Genomic DNA, 21,083 nt, shown 5'->3' on the forward strand with positions numbered 1-21,083 from the left:
TCTTCTCAGGTCACCGCCATCTGAATAAAGTGCCCATAGAGATTCGAAAAAGAAAGAAAGGAGGCCTGGGGCACATGTGGGGGGTGAGAGGAGGTGGGAGGGGTCCTGGGATAGGGGGCAGGGCCCAGGCTCCGCCCTCATCTCCGGGCCTTGGCATGGCACATTCCAAAGCCCTGGCTGCCTCCCTGTCCTCCTGCCCGGGCCACCTTGCACGAGGCTCCGTGGCAGCAGGCCCATGTGGCAGGCAGAGGCTGGAGGGCAGAGGGCACACGGAGGAGGAAGGGCAGAGGGCCGGCTTCTGCACTCAGGGCCCAGGATTCCCTCCGGAGGCCTTTGCATCACGCACAGCGTGGCTGTCGAGCGGCCTGGAAGCTAATAGAGTTGTTGGCATGCCCTTACCCGATTGGCTGGGAGGAACAGAGGGCACTTGTCCCGGTGGTCTCTGCATCCTCGGTTGGCACGGGGCTGGGTGACGTCATCGCCTTCATGCAGGAGAAGGTGGAGGGGCTGTTTGTCTTTATGGCCCGTCTCAGTGGCCCGGTCGGGGGAGGGTCTCGGTCAGTTCCCAGTGAATGAAGAAGGCAGGCCACCGAGCTGGCATTAGCATGGCGTACCGGCAAAATCCTCCTCAGAGGTGCTATTGGGTGATATTTCATCTGGTGCCGCTCTCCTGTTCCTTTTCTATTGCTGGGCAACCAAGCACCACAAACGGACCAGCTTGAAACACATCACTCTGTTCTCCTTGGTTCCGGTGAGCGCGCTCAGCCCCGCCCAGCCAGCCCCGTGGGCTCTTGCTCAGGGTCACATACAGTGACATCTGGCTGTGGGCTGGCCTGTGTTCCTTTTGGGAGCATGGAATCCTCGTCTGAGCTCCCATGATTCCTGGCAGAATGCAGGTCCTTGCGGTGGTGGGACTGAAGTCCCGTTCTCTTTGGGGTTTTCACTCCAGGGCCCTCTTGGCTTCCAGGAGCTGCGCAGGGCCTTGCCCTATAGCACTCTTATCGGCTCGCTTTCTTCTTCTTCTTCTTCTTCTTCTTCTTCTTCTTCTTCTTCTTCTTCTTCTTCTTCTTCTTCTTCTAATTCTCACCTGAATATGTGTTTTTATTGAGTTTAGAGAGGAAGGGAGAGAAAGAGAGAAACGTGGATTGGTTGATTTCTGCATGTTCCTGACAGGGATCAAACCACAACCTAGATGTGTGCCCCGACCAGGAACCAAACCTGCAACCTTTTGGTGCACGGGACGATGCTCCAACCAACTGAGCCCCCGCCGGATGCTCACTCACTCCCCTAAAGTCGCCGGAAGAATCTCCCTTTCCCAGCAAGGGCCAGCCCCTCTTTTATGGGATTTTGCCTGATTACGTCAGGCCCACCAAGATGGTCTTCCTTTTCATTAATTCACATCAACTGACTGGGGACCTTCATTGCCTCGCCCCATCCTATGCAGGAGTCTTCCCACACTGTAGGGAGAAGGGGGCAGGTTGTACAGACAAGGAGGCAAGAATTTAGGGACTGTCATAGACTTCTGCCCATCACAGTATTTCAAAGAGAGGGGGAGGGAGAGAGAGAGAAGGAGGGAGAGGGGGGGAGGGGGAGAGAGAGAAGGAGGGAGAGAGGGGGGGAGGGAGAGAGAGAGGAAGAAGAAGGAGAGGGGGAGAGATTTGATAAGAGGGATTGGTGAGTACAGAACAAGAGTTTTAAAAGCCCTCCTGTAATCCCCTCTGCTCTGCTCCCCTTTCTGGCTGATGATGAAAGGGTTAATTCAGCATCTTCACGTTGAGCAGTGACTGTTTCGGGAGAGGAACCAAAGAGCGTTTGCTGTGCTCCTTTCTGACGGGGCGGGGGGGGGGGGTGGGAGGGGGACAGCCCAGCCAATGCCGTGGCTGCGGCCACCTGCTGGGACCTGCACATGGCTTCTCCCTCCTCAGCCCAAGAGCCGCAGGCGGTGGGAGCCAGTGCAGGCTTTGGGGGTCATGTGAGTCCAGGAGTCATTGCCCAGACGACAAACGACGAACAGAGGCCTCGAGAGGAGGCGGCGCCGTGTGAGGTCACGAGCCAGTCTCACGGTGGCCAGGCTCACCAGGAACTGGCAAGGCCGACCCATTGGGCCGGGGTCCTGCGCGGGGCGGGAGGGGCAGGCGAGTCCCGGCCACCCCATGCACGCCCCTCTACCGGTTCCCCCTGACACTGGGACGTGGCTTTGAGGCTGGCGGTGTGTGAGATATGACGTCGCAGTTGCCTTTTTATGTTTTCTAAATTGACTCCAGAGAGGAAGGGAGCGGGAGAGAGAGAGAAACATCCATGATGAGAGAGCCCCCTGCACACCCACACTGGGGATCGAGCCCACAACCCGGACATGTCCCCTGACCTGGATTTGAACCGTGACCTCCTGGTTCAGAGGTCAATGCTTAACCCCTGAGCCAAGCCGGTGGGGCCGCAGTTGCCTCCTTTGTCCTGCTTGGCCGTGGGGAGCAGACAAGGGGGCTGTAGCCTGAGCACAGATGGGGTGGCAGCAGGCGGAGGGGGCTCTGCAGCCGGCAGAGTAGCAATGTTCCTGCACACACGCATGTGCATGTGCGTGCATGTGTGCGTGTGCATGTGTGCGTGCATGTGTGTATGCGTGTGTGTGCATGTGTGCGTGCATGTGCGTGTGTGTATCCAACTGAGATGCAATCCTGAAGCAGAACTCGGCCTCCGCCCCCCATGCAACCACATCCTGCCTGGACTGTCCCTGCCCGGCAGCGGCCCCCATCACGATCAGGATGCTGCCTCACAAGATGCCGTCCTTGGGCCACATGCTGCGCATGGTGGCTCCGCTCTGTGTGGGTCAGCGTGCCCGGCGCCAGAGGACAAGCCGTGTGAACCGGAGCCGTCCCTGTCCAGGCTGTCGGTGCCTGAGCCATCACTCCTCCCTGAAGGGTGCGAGGGAGACCAGAGGGAAAGACTCGCTCACGGTCACATGAAAGAGGTCTCCCGGTTCCATTGGAGTTTGTTCTCCCATCCAGTTCCCATCCCCGCGGCCGCGCTTCTATCCTCCCCGGGAGCCGGGGACCTGCCAGTGAGGGGCTCGCAGCTGCAGGTGCAGGGGAGGGAAGGGCAGCCTCCTTCGTGACGGAGCTTCCGGCTCGGGGCCTCTCCCAACGCCCGCCTCGGAGAGCTGCCCAGCTCCTTCCTGTTTCCTAGCGACTGGAGTGGACGGACAGCCGCCTGCACAGGGAGCTCACACGGTGGACCGTGTCCCTCGTTCTTTTCATTCTGTCTGTGTGTGTGTCTGTGTGTGTGTCTGTCTGTGTGTCTGTGTGTGTGCGGGGGGGGGGGGGGAGGGCACTGCAGATGGTGAGGCATGCAGAACTTTTTCCTTTTCTTTCTTTTTATTTTTTTATATATATTCATACCAATAGGTTACAGGATTTTTAAAAAATAGGCCTTTATTGTTGAAGGAATTACATATGTCCCCTTCCCTTTTTCCCCATTGACCCCTTCCAGCCCGCCCCACCCCGCCCCAGGCCCTCACCCCCCACTGTCTGTGTCCATGGGTTATGCATAGATGCACACGGGGTCTTTGGTTGATCACCTCCCACCCACTCACCCTCCCCCATCTCCCCTCCAAGACTCCGCACTCTGCTCCATGCTCCCATGGCTCTGGGTCCACTCCGTTCGTCAGTTTATTTTGTTACTTAGATTCCTCATATGAGTGAGATCACGTGATACTTGTCTTTCTCTGACTGACTGACTTCACTTAGCGAGGCACACAGAGCTGTGGGCTGAGGTTCGGGTTTGTGTGACGGGTCCTCAGCCTCCGGTGTGTGAGGGCGGCCGGGACTACACCGGGGTGGCGAGGAGGACCGAGGCTGCTCTTCCTGGCTGCTGGCCCCTTTCATCGTCCTGCTTCCTGCAGCTCGGTCCTTGGGTGAACTTGGCTGAGGGAGAAACTAGGTCCTGGAGACAGGACTGAGCACTCCTCCCTGGAGGCTTGGGGACATGGCTAAAGCCACGGGCACTGTGCTTGTTCTTCTGTTTTGTGGTTTTGGCATTTTCTTAAGGAGCGTCCGGTTGGCACTCCTTTTGGGGAGGCCAGGCCGCTCCGTGTTCAGCACCACGGACAGGGCCAGCCAGGGCTGCACCAGCAGGAGGGCTCTGCTTGCTTTTAGGCGCCCCACCAGGCCTGTCTGCCCCACGCTGGTGGGTGGGCTGGGCTCGCATGACCGGCCTCTTGGGAGAGGCCTAGGGCTGGCCGGCTGGCCCGGGGGCATGGGCTGGGTTGTCTGTCCGGGAGGAGGAGGGCTTGCTGCCGGGACTGCGGTCGCTGGAGCTGAGCTGGAGGAGGCCAGCGAGCGGCATGGTCACGTCCCGCCAGGTGACGGCCCAGCACTGCGTGCCCAGAGGCCAGGCACAGAGCACATCTGTTCACAGCTGTGCCCTGGCAGATGACAGAGTGACTGGCATGGGGTAGGTGCCTTTTTTTAAAAAAAAAAAATTGATTTCAGAGAGGAAGAGAGAGATAGAAACGTCCATGATGAGAATAATTGATCGGCTGCCTCCTGCACGCCCCCCACTGGAGAGCGAGCTCACAACCCAGGTATGTGCCCTGTCCGGGAATCAAACTGTGACCTCCTGGTTCATAGGTCGATGCTCAGCCCCTGAGCCCCGCCAGCCCAGCTGATGATTAATTCTTGATGGAACTTTGAGGAAGGTCACAGGGGGAAGGCGAGGGGGAGCTCGCTGCGAACCGCGGCTTCCCGGCCCTGTTCATGCCCCCCCCCCCCACCTCAGTGTTCTGGGCACCCACTGCTCTACACCCGGTGCCCCTTTCTCTTGCTGCTTTCTCACCTCTATTCCGTCCCTCCGTGCGTTTCCCAAGGCCCCACCTCACCCATCGCTGACACTTACCTCACCGGCCACACGCTCTCTACACGCACAGGCCCCAGTTCTCCCCACGCCACCTACATTCTCCGCCCGTCACCGCTCCTCCCCCTCACACTGGCAAGGATTTTGCATTTAACATATGTTTGTCTTGGGTCCATAGTGGGATGTCATCATTTAAAAAGTTAAACAAATGACTAATATATTTTATGTGATCCAACAGCATTATGTTAGCATGTTTAAAAATATGAATGAAGTATTTCACATTCTTCTTTTCAAAACTCCACGGTGTGTTTTGAGCCCATCTCCTCCCACAGAAGGCATGCCCGTGCCCGGCGGGCCCTGTGGGGCGGGGGGGGGGGGGGGGGGGGCAGGACACAGCACATTAAGCGGCGTCTGGTGCTGCGCCCGGTCCCTGGGGGCACACAGCGCATCGCGCCGGCCTTCTCCCTTCTCTCCAGTGTCAGCAGGTGGGAGAGCCCGAGAGCCAGAGCCGTGGGTCCTGCCCCCTCCCTCCCTCCCACCCTCGCTCTGACTGCATCTGGGGCGGGTTCTGTCTCCCCCGCCTGCTCCTGTGAAACGCGGGCTCATTCCAGCTTCCTGTCAGGAGCACAGAGGCTCCCACCCGCTATCGCAGGCTGCCCACAAATAGAAGGCGCTATGTTTCCTTTGCGAAGCTCGCTGCCGGCATGGCCCCACGGTCCACTCTGCATCACTTTCCCTCCTCTCACACACCGTCACAGGCTGTCCCAGATATAGAAGCTCTCATTTTTTAAAAAAAATGTATTTTATTGATTTTTCACAGAGAGGAAGGGAGAGGGATAGAGAGTCAGAAACATCCAAGAGAGAGAAACACCGATCAGCTGCCTCCTGCACGCCCCCTACTGGGGATGTGCCCGCAACCGAGGTACATGCCCTAGACCGGAATCGAACCTGGGACCCTTCAGTCTGCAGGCCGACGCTCTATCCACTGAGCCAAACCGGCCCGGGCAGAAGCTCTCATTTTTTAAAATATATTTTTATTGATTTCAGAGAGGAAGGGAGAGGGAGAGAGAGAGAGAAACATCAACGATGAGAGAGAAGCATGGATCAGCTGACTCCTGCATGCCCCACACTGGGGATCGAGCTCACAACCCGGCATGTGCCCTGACTGGGAATTGAACCGTGACCTCCTGGTTCATGGGTCGATGCTCAGCCCTGAGCCAGGCCGGCCGGGCGCCACCTTCTGGTCACATTTCAAGCAGGGCTTTAGCTAAACCCTGGGTCTGTTTTCCACAGGCTGCTGAGACGTGGCTTCTCCCCACCCTGTGCTCGTGCAGCCGAACTCTGCGAACAGACCCGCCCCTTCCCTTCCCTCCACCTGCTCCTGTGGGGTGACCTCTGGCCCCAGCCTGTCCAGGTCTTTGCAGGGTCTGGGTGCTCGTGTTGGCCGTGTGGATGGCGTCTCTCCACTCGGGAGCTCCTGGCCCACAGTGTGCCCTGGGCCTCTGGCGGGGAGAGGACGCGGAGGGGTGGGTGCCGAGAACAAGGCCTGCTCACACCCCTCCCCGCGGCCTCGTGGTCTGAGTCTTTCCCGCCTTTGCCAGACGCCTTTTCTAGAAGGCTGTGTCACCACAGGCGTCACCCCAGCGAGGCCTGGCCTGCTGTCTGTGAGCGCACCTGCTCTCCAGGCCTCAAAACGGTGGCTCGGTGGTGAGGGACCCCGGGAGCTCGTTGTGGGGAGCCGCTCTCCGACCGTCTGTCTGGAAGGACAGCCTGCTGGACACAGTGGCCTTGGTCTCCGATCCTTGCTGCCCACTCCCTTCCGGCCTGTATTTCTGATGAAGTCACGTGACAGCCTATGGGAGCTCCTTTGTAGGTAGCAGTTTCCTTTCTCTTGCTGCCTTTAGGGCTCTCTGTCTTTAATTCCTGGCATGTTAATTAGCTGTGTCTGGGCCCGGGCCTGGTCTCCAGAGCTTTAGAGCAAGCGCTGTGCCCTGTCTCCCTCCCCCTTCCCAGCTGCTGGCCTTGTCCCTGGGCTTGTGGCCAGTCTGAGCCCCCTCTTCACTTTCTGGAAGGTCTCTGTCTCTGACATTAAATAGGGAACCCCCGCTCCCACAAGGAGCAGGCAGCCCCCTCGCGTTCCCTTCCATTGTCTCTGCATTACTTAGTGCGCTTTCTCAGCGTCCTCTCTCTCGGAGGTGGCCATCGGCCATCAGCTACTGGCCATCAGCCACCAGCCATTAGCCCTGCCATGCGGGGGAGTGCCCTGCTCCCTCCCCACAGGCCAGGCTGAGCCCACCTGCTGCCCAGTGACAGGACATGTGGGTCCCCGCCTGCCTCTGGCTGCCCTGCAGGCACCCTGTCCTCTCACCCAGAGAGCAGGACCCACACCAAGGGTGGAGCCTATAGCGCCCCCAGGTGGGCACATGGCAGACCTATGTGGTGGCCATCAAGGTGTGGGCATTGCTGCATCTAGTCTCCAGGACCCTTGACCCTCAACACTGGGAAGGCAGAGTGAGATCCCCCAGGCCGCACTCCCAAATCTTCAGGAGGCTGGGCTGAGCGGGGCTGGGGTCGCCTTTGCTGCTGCTGCTCAGCCTGGAAGACCAGCAACCACCCTCCCAGAGCAGCACCGAGAGCCAGGGAGGAGCTGACTTATAGAGAGAGAAGTCCCCGCCCCTGGTCCCTGATTGGTCTGTCCTTAAGCAAATGAGGACTCCAAATTCTCTAAGTTTGATTGGTCCAAAGCCACTGTCCTGATTGGTTAGAATAGAGCTGTTCTGATTGGCCAGAGGTGTGCAGCTCTGATTGGATGAGGAAAGCCTCAGTCCTATTGGTTGAAATAGGATTCTGGGAGCTGCTTTGTAAGGACTGGCTAGGAGGGTGGGAAGCCAGAGCAGGCGGGCTACTCTGTGAAGTGTGGTTTGGGTGAGAGGCCCCTTGTGGAAAAGGGACCTAGGCTCTGCTTTTTAAAGTTTGGGTCCAGTTAGCCACCAGGAGCTCTTCCGAGTGTGTGCTCTAATTAAAGAAGGTTTTACTGCTGTTAGAGAGGAAGGGAGAAGGAGAGAGAAGCAGCGACGTGAGAGGGAACCATCCCTTGGCTGCCTCCTGCGGCCCTGACCAGGGATGGGACCTGCACCTCAGCATGTGGCTGAACGGGAATGCAACTGGCAACCTTTCAGCACACGGGACAGCGCCCCAACCGCAGGGCCACAACGGCCAGGGCAGGGTCTTTTTTATTTTTCCTCCTCAGTGTTCACAGGTCCAAGGTGCTGCTGGTGCCCCCAGCCTCACCCTGGCTCTTGGGGCTTGAGCCAGTGAGTCCATGGCCCCTGACCTGGCCATGCAGCCCCTTTGCCTGTTGAAAAGGAAGGTCTTTCTGGGAGAGAAACCACTCTCTTTCCAGGGTGTTCTCCCCCAGCCTCCAAGCTACACAGCCTCTGGGTGCGGGGGTCGGGGGAGGCAGCCACTGCTGGGGAGCTGGGGCGAGGGGCAGTGGCAGAGGCTGGGCAGGAAGGGAAGGGCCGCCTGCCTTCTCTCCAAACGTGAGAAGTCTCTGCTGCTTATTGCTCACAGGCCCAGGCGAGTGTTTTTCGGGGCTGGCGTTTGTCTCCGCACCAGGAAGGTCAAGAGGCTCTGACTTGCACTTTCCGCTCTGTGAGTCGTTCTCTCGCCTCCCTGCCTTCGCTGTCCCTCCCTCCCTTTCTCACCTGGCCCTCCGCTGGGGCTGGTGTGGCCTCTGGAGTTGGGCTCCCGGTTCCTCAGCAGGATCTGCAAGCCCCACCGAGGGCTGTGGAGCCGCCTCCTTCAGGGGCTCTCCTGAGAGTCAGGCACGGGCTGGGCACATGGGCACGGGCTGGGCACACAGGCACGGGCTGGGCACACGGGCAGGGGCTGGGCACACAGGGATGACTCCTGCCCTCACAGGAGGAGGGGAATATGAGACACAAAACTATATGACAGACACGTGACCATATGCAAGCAACACTGTGCTGTGTGTTTTAAAGAAAATGTATAGGAAGCTTGGAGGAGGCATGAGAAAGGCCACATAGAGGTTGGGGTAATGGGTGGTTGGGAAGCCCCTGAGGAGTAAATATTCCATGAGACCTGAAGCTCAGCGGGTGTGGCTCAGTTGGCTGAGCGTCATCCCATGCACTTAAAGGTTGCGGTTCGATTCCCGGTCAGGGCTGATGCCCAGGTTGCGGGCTCGATCCCCAGTAGCGGGTGTGCAGGAGGCAGCTGATTGATATTTCTCTTTCTTCCTTGCTCTGAAAAAAAAAAAAAGTAAAAAAAAAAAAAAAAAAGATGAGAGCTGTAGGACAGAAAAGTGGGGAGAGCGTTCCAGGGAGAGGAGCCAGCACCTGGTAGGTCCGGTGGTCCGAAGCGGGGCCCTTGAAAGGCCCAGCAGCAGCGTGTGGCTGGCCGGCCGTGGGCTGAGACGAAAGGAGCCAGGGCCTCGGGGGAGGGTCAGGCTAAAGAATTTCCAATTCATGCTCACGACCAGTTTTGCAGTTTCTTTTGGCGGTAAACATGCCATGTCCTTACTTTATCTAGCAATTCTATCAATCGCCACATTTCCCCCAAAGGACTAGACATTTGCGTATCCAGACCAGTGTGTATGAAATGTTCATGGTAGCTTTATGGATAACAGCCCCGACTGGAAACACCCCCGATGCCCAGCACCGGGGGCTGGGCGAGCAGCCGCGGAGCAGCCGGGGCGGGGTCCCGGGGGCGCTCACAGGAGCACGCTCCGGGGCCGCACGTGTGCTTCGCGCACGGCGCACCCAGGCATGGGGTGAACTCTGAAAACACTGCGCTGAGTGAAAGAAGCCAGTGCTGAAGAGCGTGTACTGTGTGGGTTTGTATGAAATTCTAGAAATTTCTGCAGCTAGAAACCAGATTGCTCAGTGGGAGGTGGGGAGGAGTGTGGGGGCTGACGGAACAGGAATATGAGGGGAACATGTGGGTGGTGGTTACACAGGTGTCTGTCTGTCAAAACTCATCACCTAAAATGCAACGAGTGCGTGTTGTTTTGTGTAAATCATACCAATGACGTTGACTTTTTTACAAAGCACCTTTTTGTCCTGACATGAGTATAATGCTATCACCCCAGTAAAGACACATTATTTGCAAAACAAAAACAAACAAATGAAAACACACACACACAAAACACCCCAAAACCTAAACAGAAAGAGAAAAACGAGTGATTGGATCTGGACTGGGAAGGAGCGGGCTGGAAGGAGAGGTGGGTGCGAGGTGAGGTGAGCCCAGTGTTGCTGGGGGCTGGGGGGGGGGGGGGCGGGGAAGCATAGCCGGGAGGAGACTTGTCACCCCAGGTGGGGGCTCCGAGCTTCCTGCCCACGTGGACGGAGGGTCTGGGCCTTAGCGGGCGTGGCCCTGGGCGGAGCCTGGCCGCCCCCCCCAGAGGAGAGCGTTGCCTGGTGCCCCAGCCTGCCCCGCCCTGCACACCCACCAGCCGGGCCTCACGCTCAGCCTCGCACTCCCGCTCCCAGGCACGCGGAGCGTGCAGCCCGCAGGACGCCCGCGGAATGCTGCGTCCTCGCCCCCCGCTGTGCCCGGTGCCCCCAGCCTCCTCTTCCTCGTGGTAAACTGGCAGCACGAGGCTATCGGGGAGGGGTTTGCCTGTGAGGACTGCGTTGTCTGATGGCCATGTGGCCACTGGCGTCTGCAATAAGGACTCGTCCTTACACACCCACAGCTCCTCTGTCTCCTCCATCTCCCAGGACCCCCTGCCAAGCTCTGCCCAGACTCAGAGCAACTCAGAGCACCAGACTGCGTGCTGCACCCCCACCCTCCCTCTCCCCACACCCCTGCTGTGAGGAGGCAGGTGCAAGCAGGGCTGGGAGTGTGCCATCCGGACGGGGTTCCTTTAGCAACACGGGGTTCAGGGGCAGATGCCAACCAGCTCAGGAGCTGTCGTGGCCAGTGCCAGGAGGCAGCAGTGAGCGGCCTTTTGGGGGCTTTAGGAGCTGTGTGGAGAGCGAGGCGGCAGATGGGGTGCAGCCACACGGGCAGTGGCAGGGGGTCTGGGCATCTTCCTCGGAGGGCCCTGTGACGGGCGGGGGGAGGAGGTTGGGGGGGAGGACAGGGGGCGATGCTTGGCTGTTGGCTGTTTCAGACCCCGAGGAGCATGGCGGGTTTCCGTGGGATGGCGGTGGGTCTGAGCAGGTGCGTCGAAGGGCCAGTCTGTGTCCTGGAGACCAGCGCCTGGGATGGGGCCTCGTCTGGAGAAAGAATGAAGCTGAGGGATCTCGAGCAAAATCACCCTCGATTATCTGGGAGGGAGGGCCCCAAATTCAATGGCAAGTGCCACGGAGAGACGTGGGGAAGGAGGCAGAGCTGGGGTCCTCGCTCTGAGTCAGGGAAAGCAGTGATGAGGAAACTAAGACATTTTTGGGGGAGACCAGCAGCCTGACTCTGTACCCCTAATGCACACACCTGTTAGCCCATGGTCCAGTCACTGCCCCTTCCTTAGCTATCTGCTCCTGCAAGACCTGTTTACCTAAATGCTCCCTTTCACAGAGGCCTAACCCATGAACCGCACACAGGCCCCGAGGGGCTGTCAGCGCCGGCGCCAGGCCGGGCCTTGAGGTGTGGTCTCACGGCCCCATCCCAGCACGCGGGGCTTTGTGCAGAGCCCGCCAAAGGTCCGGGAATCTGATCCTTATTTGGGGACAAAGAAACCAAAGGGGATGAGGGGAGAGCTTCCTCCATATTGGGGCTCAGGGTTTGGACACAGGCTCCCCAGAGTCACGGCGCTAGTGCACCTGGAAATGAATGGTTTTTCCTGTATCTCCGGGAACTCAGTGTGTTTTCCAGTCGCCTGGTAAGTCCTCAACAGCAGGGCCCCCACAAACAGCAGGAGCTCAGGGAGGCTCCCTGCTAGAGCCTGGGGGGCGTGGTCCTGCTGACGCCTGCCTGTGGGTTTCTGGTCCCGGGGTCTGTGAGAGAACGCATTTCTGTCATAAGCACCTAGTTTGTGGCACTACGTTACGGCTAGGAAATGAATACAATCACCTTTGTAAAGAAATAAAGAATTGTGATTCTAAAAAACACACCCGCCGTGGGAGCAGGACTTCCAAGGGGCCTCGCTCAGGGTGTGGAGTGTGAAGTGTGGACGGAAGGGGCCACATGCTGACCTGACAGCTCAGGGGAGGCCTGCATGGCGGTCTTGCAGACTCAGAGACCTAAAGTCACCACAAAGGATGGTCTGAAATGGAACTTTAACTAAAGCAGTGATGGTGGGCAGTCACCTCCTAGGCCGGTATCTGCACTGACAAGGTCAACCTTTACCTGAACTGAGCCCGCCTGTCTTTTTGCATCTATGATAACACACCCTTGAAATGTCTGGGTAGCTTGTAACTTCCCTTTTTCCGGACCCCTTGGGGCACAACCTAATGTGGTGGGCGCCAGGACAGAGACCACAAATTCCTTCATTATCATGTTAATTGTTCCAGCACCCACATAAGTATGTGTCCATCATTTTACTTTTTATCCAATCCCAGGGGTTTCCCACCGCTTTGCTTTCTCCCGTCTCTCTAGTCTATCAATGGATTTCATGTAACCCACCTACGTCCCTCCTTTGATTGCAATCTTACCTTATAATAGAGAAACATGCAAATTGACCGCACCTCGCTATGCCCACGATTGGGCCGGCAGGAGGCTGGGGGCGGGACTCCGGGTGGCATATCCGCCGTTGAGAAGATCAAGATGGCGGTGCCCAGTGGCCGGGCCCATGCCGCCGCTCCCGGGGGTGCCTGGGGCGATCGGCACCCCAGGGGGGCGTGGCCAGGCCCATCGGCACCTGGGGGGCGTGGCCGGACCCATACTGCCGCTCCCGGGGGTGCCTGGGGCGATTGGCACCCCGGGGGGGGCGTAGCCGGGCCCATTCAGCGCTCCCCGGGGTGCCTGGGGCGATCGGCCACCTAGGGGGGCGTGCCCGGGCCCCTCCCGCCCCTCCCGGGGGTCCGGGGGTCGATCGGCCACCTGGGGGGGCATGTCCGGGCCCCTCCCGCCCCTCCCGGGGGTCCCGGGGTTGATCGGCCAACTGGGGGGGCGTGGCCCTGCCCCTCCCGCCGCTCCCGGGGGTCCCAGGGGCCGAGGCTTTCCGGGCCTTGGGCACCAGCGGGGAGCCTGCACCATCGCAGGAAACCACTGGGGGTCGGCTCCTGTGATCGGTAGCAGGGACGCTGGGTGCGGCGAGCCCAAGGCCAGGAAAGCCTGGGGCGGAGGCTTTCCCGGCCTTGGGCACCAGCGGGGAGCCTGCAAGGATGGCAGGAAACCACTGGGGGTCGGCTCCTGCGATCCTTAGCAAGGATGTTGGGTGCCGCCGAGCCCAAGGCCACCGCCCGGGCCAAGCCCCGACCCTGAAAAAGGCAGAAGGCGGTGGCCACAGCCAAGGCCTGGGTCCCCGGTGCTGGCAGAAAACTGGTGCAGGCAGCCAGGTGAATGAAGGTCTATTGCACGAATCTTCGTGCAAACAGGCTACTAGTGTATAAATACAAATGTAACCCGCCATTCTCCGGAGCATTACCTCAATCCGTTGAGGTTCTGCTTCCTGGCATATGTCAACAGTTTGGCTCAAATAAACTCACAAAATTCTTTACAGGTTTCAATGGTTTTATGTTAACAGAAGCATAAAAAGCACCCACCCCGCCTCCAGCCCCATCGACTGCCAGGAGTCAGACAGGTCTAGAACCCGCCTGTGTGAGGAGGCTGCAGGAATGCCGACCGGACCGGGAAGCGAGTCCTGGCTGCACAATGCTCCCAGTCACCCTGGGCCACATCCGCTGAAAGGAGACCCTTTTCAGAGGCAACTTCTGGCTACGGGGTGGAGAGACTAAGAGCCCCTGCGCACAGGGAGCAGGGATGTGTCCCCGCCTGTCAGGCAGGTGAGCCAGGACCGCCTGCTCCTCACACACCATTACCATGGCAGTGGCTTGGACAAAGCCGTGTGTGGGTTGTCATGACAATGAAAGTGAAACTGGGATAGACAGCAGCCACTCAGCCAGCAGCACGGCGGCCTGGGCCTCACGCAGATCAGGGAGTACAGTTCAGCCCTCGGCGGCTTTGATAACAGGTGGCTAACCGTGGAGCTGTTCACATAAAAACACACATTCCAACCTGGAAAGAATGTTTGTGAGTTTATTTGAGCCAAACTGTTGACAATTGCCAGGAAGCAGAACCTCAAGGGATCATGCTCCGGAGAATGGCGGGTTACATCTGTATTTATACATTGCCATCAAAGGAGGGACGGAGGTGGGTACATGAAATCCATTGATAGACTAGAGAGGCGGGAGAAAGCAAAGCGGGAAACCCCTGGGATTGGATAAAAAGTAAAATGATGGACACATACTGATGGGGAAAAGGAGACATTTCTGGGGTCTAGCAATCTGAATCTGTGCCATTAACCTAATACACATCCTTATTAGCCTATAGTCTAGTCTCTGCCCCTTTAATTGTCTGGTCCTGCAAGACCTGGTTACTCCCATCTTAGAGAGGCCATTAAACCTTCCCCGGAGGAAGGTCTCAAGGCCCCAGCACATGGGTCTTTAAGAACTTGCAAAGGGGGCCGGAAACACCCTTATTTGGGAAGCAAAGAAGGTAAAAACATAAATAGGGAAAGTTCCTCCATGTTTTTGCCGAGAATTTGAGACATTTTCCTCTGAGCCCACCGATGTAATGATAATAAAGTGTAACTCCATTTCTCTAAGCGTTGCTTGGTTTCTCGCTGGTCTTCTGTAACAATACTTCTTTTACTGAGGTGGGTGCAGGGCAGTGAACAGTCAGCAATCACCATGGTAACTATGACTAGCAGGGAAGCTGTGGTCAGCCCCGGGCCCAATTTGTTGTGCCCAAAGGGGTCCAGAAAAGGGGAAGTTATAAGTTTCCCAAACATTCCACAGGGATGTTATCTTAGATGCAAAAAGGCTCAGTAAAGATCAAAGCTGATCTTGAAGATACTGGCCTAGGACATGACTACCCACTAAAAGCTGCTTTTTTAAAAAATACATTTTTATTGATTCCAGAGAGGATGGGAGAGGGAGGGAGAGATAGAAACATCAATGATGATAGAGAATCATCTATTGGCTGCCTCCTGCAAACCCTACTGGGGATTGAGCCTGCAACCCTGGGCATGTGCCCAGGACCTCCTGGCCATGCTGTCCGGGCTGCTTTGTAACGAAAGGTTTTAATTTTAGACCACCCTTTGGGATGCTTAGGCCTCTGAGTGTGCAAGGCCACCACCAGGCCTTTCTGAGTTAGTCAGTTGGCATGTGGCCCTTTTTCATCCATGGCCACAGAGCTGGAAACCCGCTGGGTCTTTCCCTTCTTGAGCTAAGCTAGGGGATCAAGTGGCAGCGGTAAAGGGTCTGAGCCTGTGGAGGGACAGCAAAGCACAGAGATGGAGCGCAAGGGACTCAGCCCCCCGAGCTTGCAGCAGAAAAGGTGACGATCTGGTACCCAATCCTGACCCAAATGCCTGAGAAATCATTGCTGGGGGAGCGGGAGACATATACCTCTAAGCTCAGCAGGGCTTCCTGGCATTCACCACAGGGGTCAGACCAAAACTGATTGTCTTTGTTAGAACTTGAAAATCTGTTTGCATTTACAGGGCAAATGCAAATGTGACAGGGGCAGAGATAGAATGTGGGGCCAGCTGTGACTGTGCGGAACGGGAGTCCTGCTCTGTGGCCGGATCGCTTTGTTCTGATCACAGAAGGCGCAGGCTAACCTGGTGGGAGCTGCAGTGGGACCTGGGAGCTCACCTGGAAATGCAGCCCATCCTCCCCCTCTGGGAGCTCCTGTGATCATGGACAGATTAGCAACCTCGCTGCAGAGACCAGAGCCGCCAGCCCTTTGAGGCCCCCAGCCTTTGCTTACCCACAGGCCTTTGCAAATCCAGCCCCATTACCTGTGACCGGCCCATCTGGCACACCCTTCCCCTGTAATCTTCGTCCTTCTACCCAACATAGCAGCGGCTTATGGGGGGGGGGGGCAGATTTCTGTGGGTGACCCGCTGCTCTCCCACGCTGCGGCAGGATTGGAATACACGCTCATGTGATTCACCCGTCTCTGCCGAATTGGCTCAGGTGGTGACAGGCGGCCCGGACCCCTGGATTCCGGTTCCATGTTTCCAATGGCCCCACCTACCGAGGTGAGGACTGAGTGCAGTCCTGCAGGTGAAAACAAAGTCGAGGAACCGCTAGCACCGCCAGGCGCTGGGCTGTGCCCTCCGCCAGGCTGCTCCCTGCGACTACGTCCACACTCCCCTCCTCCCTGGATAAAACCCTCAGGAAAAGCAAGAGGTCCGCGCTGGGGGGACCCACTCTCTCCTGCACACGGACACTCACGCTTGGCCTGCTCCACAGCCAGTCGTCCCCTGGTGGGTGGCAACTTGAGAAGAAGGGAGAGTGGGACCAACCACAGTGTGGACGTAAGAGGCCACGTGCTGACCTGACAGCTCAGGGGAGGCCTGCATGGCGGTCTTGCAGACTCAGAGACCTAAAGTCACCACAAAGAAATTAAACTTTAACTAAAGTGAAATTAAACTTTAACTAAAGCAGTGATGGTGGTCACCTCCTAGGCCGGTATCTGCACTGACAAGGTCAACCTTTACCTGAACTGAGCCCACCTGTCTTTTTGCGTCTATGGTAACACACCCTTGAAATGTCTGGGTAGCTTGTAACTTCTCTTTTTCCGGACCCCTTGGGGCACAACCAAATGTGGTGGGCGCCAGGACAGAGACCACAAATTCCTTCATTGTTATCATGTTAATTGTCCCTGCACCCACCTAAGTATGTGTCCATCATTTTACTTTTTATCCAATCACAGGGGTTTCCCGCTTTGCTTTCTCCCGCCTCTCTAGTCTATCACCAATGGATTTCATGTACCCACCTCCGTCCCTTGCCTTTGATGGCAATGTATAAATACAGATGTAACCTGCCAATCTCCGGAGCATGCAGTGAAAAACGCATGCAGAAACCAGAGGGAAATAAACAGTTTGTTTTGATAATAGGCTCAAATAAACTCACAAAATTCTTTACAGGTTTCAATGGTTTTTAAATTAACAACAGAAACCCGAGACCAGGGACTCTGTGTTTCTTCCTTGGGTGTCTGTTCTGAGATGAGCCTGCTTTATTTATTTTCATTTTTAAAAAAAGTATTTATTGACTTTATTGGGGTGACATTGGTTAATAAAATTATACAGGTTTCAGCTGTACAACCCTATAATCCATCATCTGTATATCGTGTGCTCACGGATTTATTTTTGACAAATGTATCTGCATGATGAATTATATTGGGGTTGGAATTGTGACGTTAAATCCAAGTTAATTTTTGGCTTCTGTTCAGGACACCATACATCATCAACTCCAAGGCAAAGTTATGGACTGAGGTCGCCAAATCAGGCTAATAAGGATGATTAAACTTTTGAATTCTAAGTTTCTGGAGGAATAACAATCAGTTATCATTTACATGTTTGCCGTGCCCTAGGATTTGCAACTTTTTTGGAAGCTGCTATTACATACAAATAACAGCAAGTGTTGTTTAAGGCTGCAGTGAGGCCTGGGGCATATGCTACTCTTTCCTGGTGCTCACTCTGCGGGTGTGGTTGGAGTTTGGGCTCTGGGTCTGAGGCCAGCAGAGGTGGGGGTGGGTGGCATGCCACAGGGGCTGTGCATTTGTAACCGGACAGCCAGTGGGTCCGGGCCACCTGTTTGGCAGAGACAGGGGTGAATCACATGAGCATGTATTCCAATCCTGCCGGCAGCATGGGAGAGCAGCAGGTCACCCACAGAACTCTGATTGCCCCCCCCCACCCCCCAGCCAGCTACTATGTTGGGTAGAAGGACAAAGATTACATGGGGAAGGAGGCAAAGGGTGTGCCAGATGGGCCGGTCACAGGTAATGGGGCTGGATTTGCAAAGGCCTGTGGGTAAGCAAAGGCTGGGGGCCTCCAAAGGGCTGGCGGCTCTGGTCTCTGCAGCGAGGTTGCTAATCTCCATGATCACAGGAGCTCCCAGAGGGGGAGGATGGGCTGCATTTCCAGGTGAGCTCCCAGGTCCCACTGCAGCTCCCACCAGGTTAGCCTGCGCCTTCTGTGATCAGAACAAAGCGATCCGGCCACAGAGCAGGACTCCCGTTCCGTACAGTCACAGCTGGCCCCACATTCTATCTCTGCCCCTGTCAAACGGATCCCCAGGAAGTTAGGCCACCTGTCAGGGTCCATGGGACAGGTGCCGGCTCAGCAGTCTGTCTCAGACGATGAAACCAGAGGCCCGGGCCTTCCTCAGGGCTTGGGGAAGCGGGAGACAAGGCTCACAGAGCTGAAGAGAACCCTCAGGACTTGCCCAGCTTACAGGTGCCAACAGCCCGACGTGGCATTACTGTGCCTGCAGCGAGCACTCAGGAGCTGTGGTTCCCACACACACAGCAGGCAGAAGGGATGGAAGGAACCCCCAGATGATGGGGTCATCATCATGCAGGGCTTCTCCTCACCCCACTTCTCATGAATTTGCCTCTGAGCCCGGTAGGCGGGGCTCAGTAGCTGAGAATCGACCTCTGAACCAGGAGGTCACAGTTCAATTCCCAGTCAGGACACATGTCCGGGTTGCGGGCTCCATCCCCTGCGTGGGGCATGCAGGAGGCAGCGGATCAGTGATTCTCTCTCATCACTGATGTTCTGTCTCTCCCCCTCTCCCTTCCTCTCTGAAGTCAATACAAATAGATTTTTTTAACATTTGCCCTGAGATGTGCCACGTGCTCCGCCGAGAAGGAAATGTGTTCCGTGGCAGCGCCAACGAGCAGACTGGCCTTGCTGGGCAGGTTCTTCCTCACAATTCTGTCTGGACAGTAAAGCTCCCCGCACCCAGAACCCGCTGCCTCCTCCTGGGAGCACCCACAGGCCGGGCAGTGCCAGCACCTTCCAGGCCAGGTGGCTGGTGCTCCTCACCGTGGTCAGCTGAGCTGTGTGCCCACAGCCAGGGCCCTGCCTGGTGGCTGGCAGGCAAGTGACCAACTCAGACTGTGCCATTCGGCTCTTTGGCTGCTGCTCTGGGAAAAAAACTAATTGGCTGAGAAGAAGTAAAAGCTGTTGGCAAAATGCAAAGTCTGGGCTCTCAGTCCCAACTCAGCAAAGATAATCCTGACTTGGCTTGGCTTCTGCATGTGTGTGTGCGCATGAGTGTGTGTGTGTGTGTGTGCATGCGTGCGTGTGTGTGTGTGTGTGTGTGTGTGTGTTCACTGCTCCGTCACCCGTGTTTAACTGTCATAAAATGAAGGTGGAACCAGGCCAGAGGCTCGTTGTGAAGGAGACAGCACCTGGACCACGGACAGATCGTGACCAGTCTTGGGTGAGGCCATCAGACAACATGTCAGTCAGTAAACGGGTTCCTCCGGTGAGAGCAGCCAGGTGGTTCAGTCACCATCTGGTCCCACCAACGGGGAAAGGCAGTTGTTAGAGACTGTGTGGACTTGGCTGGATGGACGCTTCGCCAACTAAAGGCTGTGATGCTGTGTAGAGCCTCTTCCGGGCATCACTTCACCAAAGAAAGAGGTGTTTCCCGCTTCCATTTCTGGGCCTGTATTAATAGTAACAATAACGCACACCTGTGCACAGGCACCTCCACGCTGAGCCACGCACTCGGCTGTGTCCTTTATGTCCTCTCCCCAAGCAGCCCTCCACACGTGCTCACAGGGAGGCAGTGTCTCCCCGGCTGGACTGCAGGCTCCAGAGGAGAGCCAGCCCGCCCTGCGGGCCCTGGTCCCCATCTGCGGCGGCCTCGGCAATGCCCCTGGGTGAGCGCACGAGTGAATGGGTCAGTCCCGACGGGCGGAATAGAAGGTGGGGACCAGCTAGGATGTAAGATGTACGAAGCCTGCCTGGGAACCGGGTGTCTTGCTCTGATTAAGAGGACAGGCTGCAGGTTGTCACGGGAAGATGAACAGCCTGTGGCAGGAGCCAGCAGCAGCCCTCTGAAGACCCCAGCCCTTGGCATAGGATAACCTTCCGGGGAAATGTGTAATTTACCGATACAAACGGCCCATCTGGCACACCCTTTGCCTCCTTCCCCTGTAACCTCCGTCCTTCTACCCATATAGCAGCGGCTTATGGCGGGGAGCAGAGTTCTGTGGGTGCCCCGCTGCTCTCCCACGCTGCGGCAGGATTGGAGTGCAGGCTCGTATGATTCGCCCGTCTCTGCCGAATTGGCTCAGGTGGTGACAGGCACAGACCCGTTGTTTGTCTGGTTGGACCCCGTGTCCAGGTGCAGAAGGTTAAAAACCACGCGTGGCCCCAGGTGGAGATGTTGTCGTTGTTGCTGATGATGATTCAACAACCGTAATAATATTGTCGTGTCTCAGCTGGGAGTGCTTCCCATGCCGGGCGTCACACACTGTGTGGTCTTTTCCCAGATCCTTTTAGATGCTGTTAGGCCCAAGGTCACGCCGCTGGTGAGCCCAAGGTCACACTGGTGAGCGCCCCCATTGGGCTCTGACTCAGGCCACCCAGCTCCAAACGCCGCTCCCGCCCCAAAGCCCACATGACGAGATGCCCTGATGCCCCTGGCGGGCGTCTCCCCACGTCCCCTTTTGTCTGCTTCACCCTCCACTCCACCATCTTTCCCCAAGTGGAGGCGAGGAGCCCCGCCCACATCCCTGCACTATTCCAAGAAAACTGGACCCAGGAGCCCCACTACCACACAGGCGTCTGGTGGTGGGCGGGCCTGGAAGACCAGGCCCCGCGTGTGGGAAGCCCGGGACCTGGTGGGAAGGTCAGTAAGGAGGACTCTCCGAAGGGTCGGGGGCTCTGGGGGACCTTCCGAAGGCGGCAGCCCCTGCCTTGACTTTTCCAATCAAATCTGAGCGCCCCGCCCCCCCCCCCCCCCCCCCCCGTGTTTTACTAGAATCTTTAAATTTAGACTCCAAAGCGCCCTAGCTTAAAGGACACATGTGTCTCCTCAAGGTGCTTGCCCTGCTGATAGCCTCTAGAGCAGGGTCCTCAAACTGTTTAAACGGGGCCAGTTCACTGTCCCTCAGACCGTGGGAGGGCCGGACTGCAGTTTTAAAAAAACTATGAACAAATTCCTATGCACACTGCACATATCTTATTTTGAAGCAAAAAAACAAAACGGCAGAAACACCCGCATGTGGCCCGCGGGCCGTGGTGTGAGGACGCCTGGGCTAGCGGTTAGTTTTAGTTCACGCTGTTGCTACGATAAAAG

Source organism: Cnephaeus nilssonii, assembly GCF_951640355.1.
Source record: "Cnephaeus nilssonii genome assembly, chromosome: 13".
NCBI classification, from domain to species: domain Eukaryota; kingdom Metazoa; phylum Chordata; class Mammalia; order Chiroptera; family Vespertilionidae; genus Cnephaeus; species Cnephaeus nilssonii.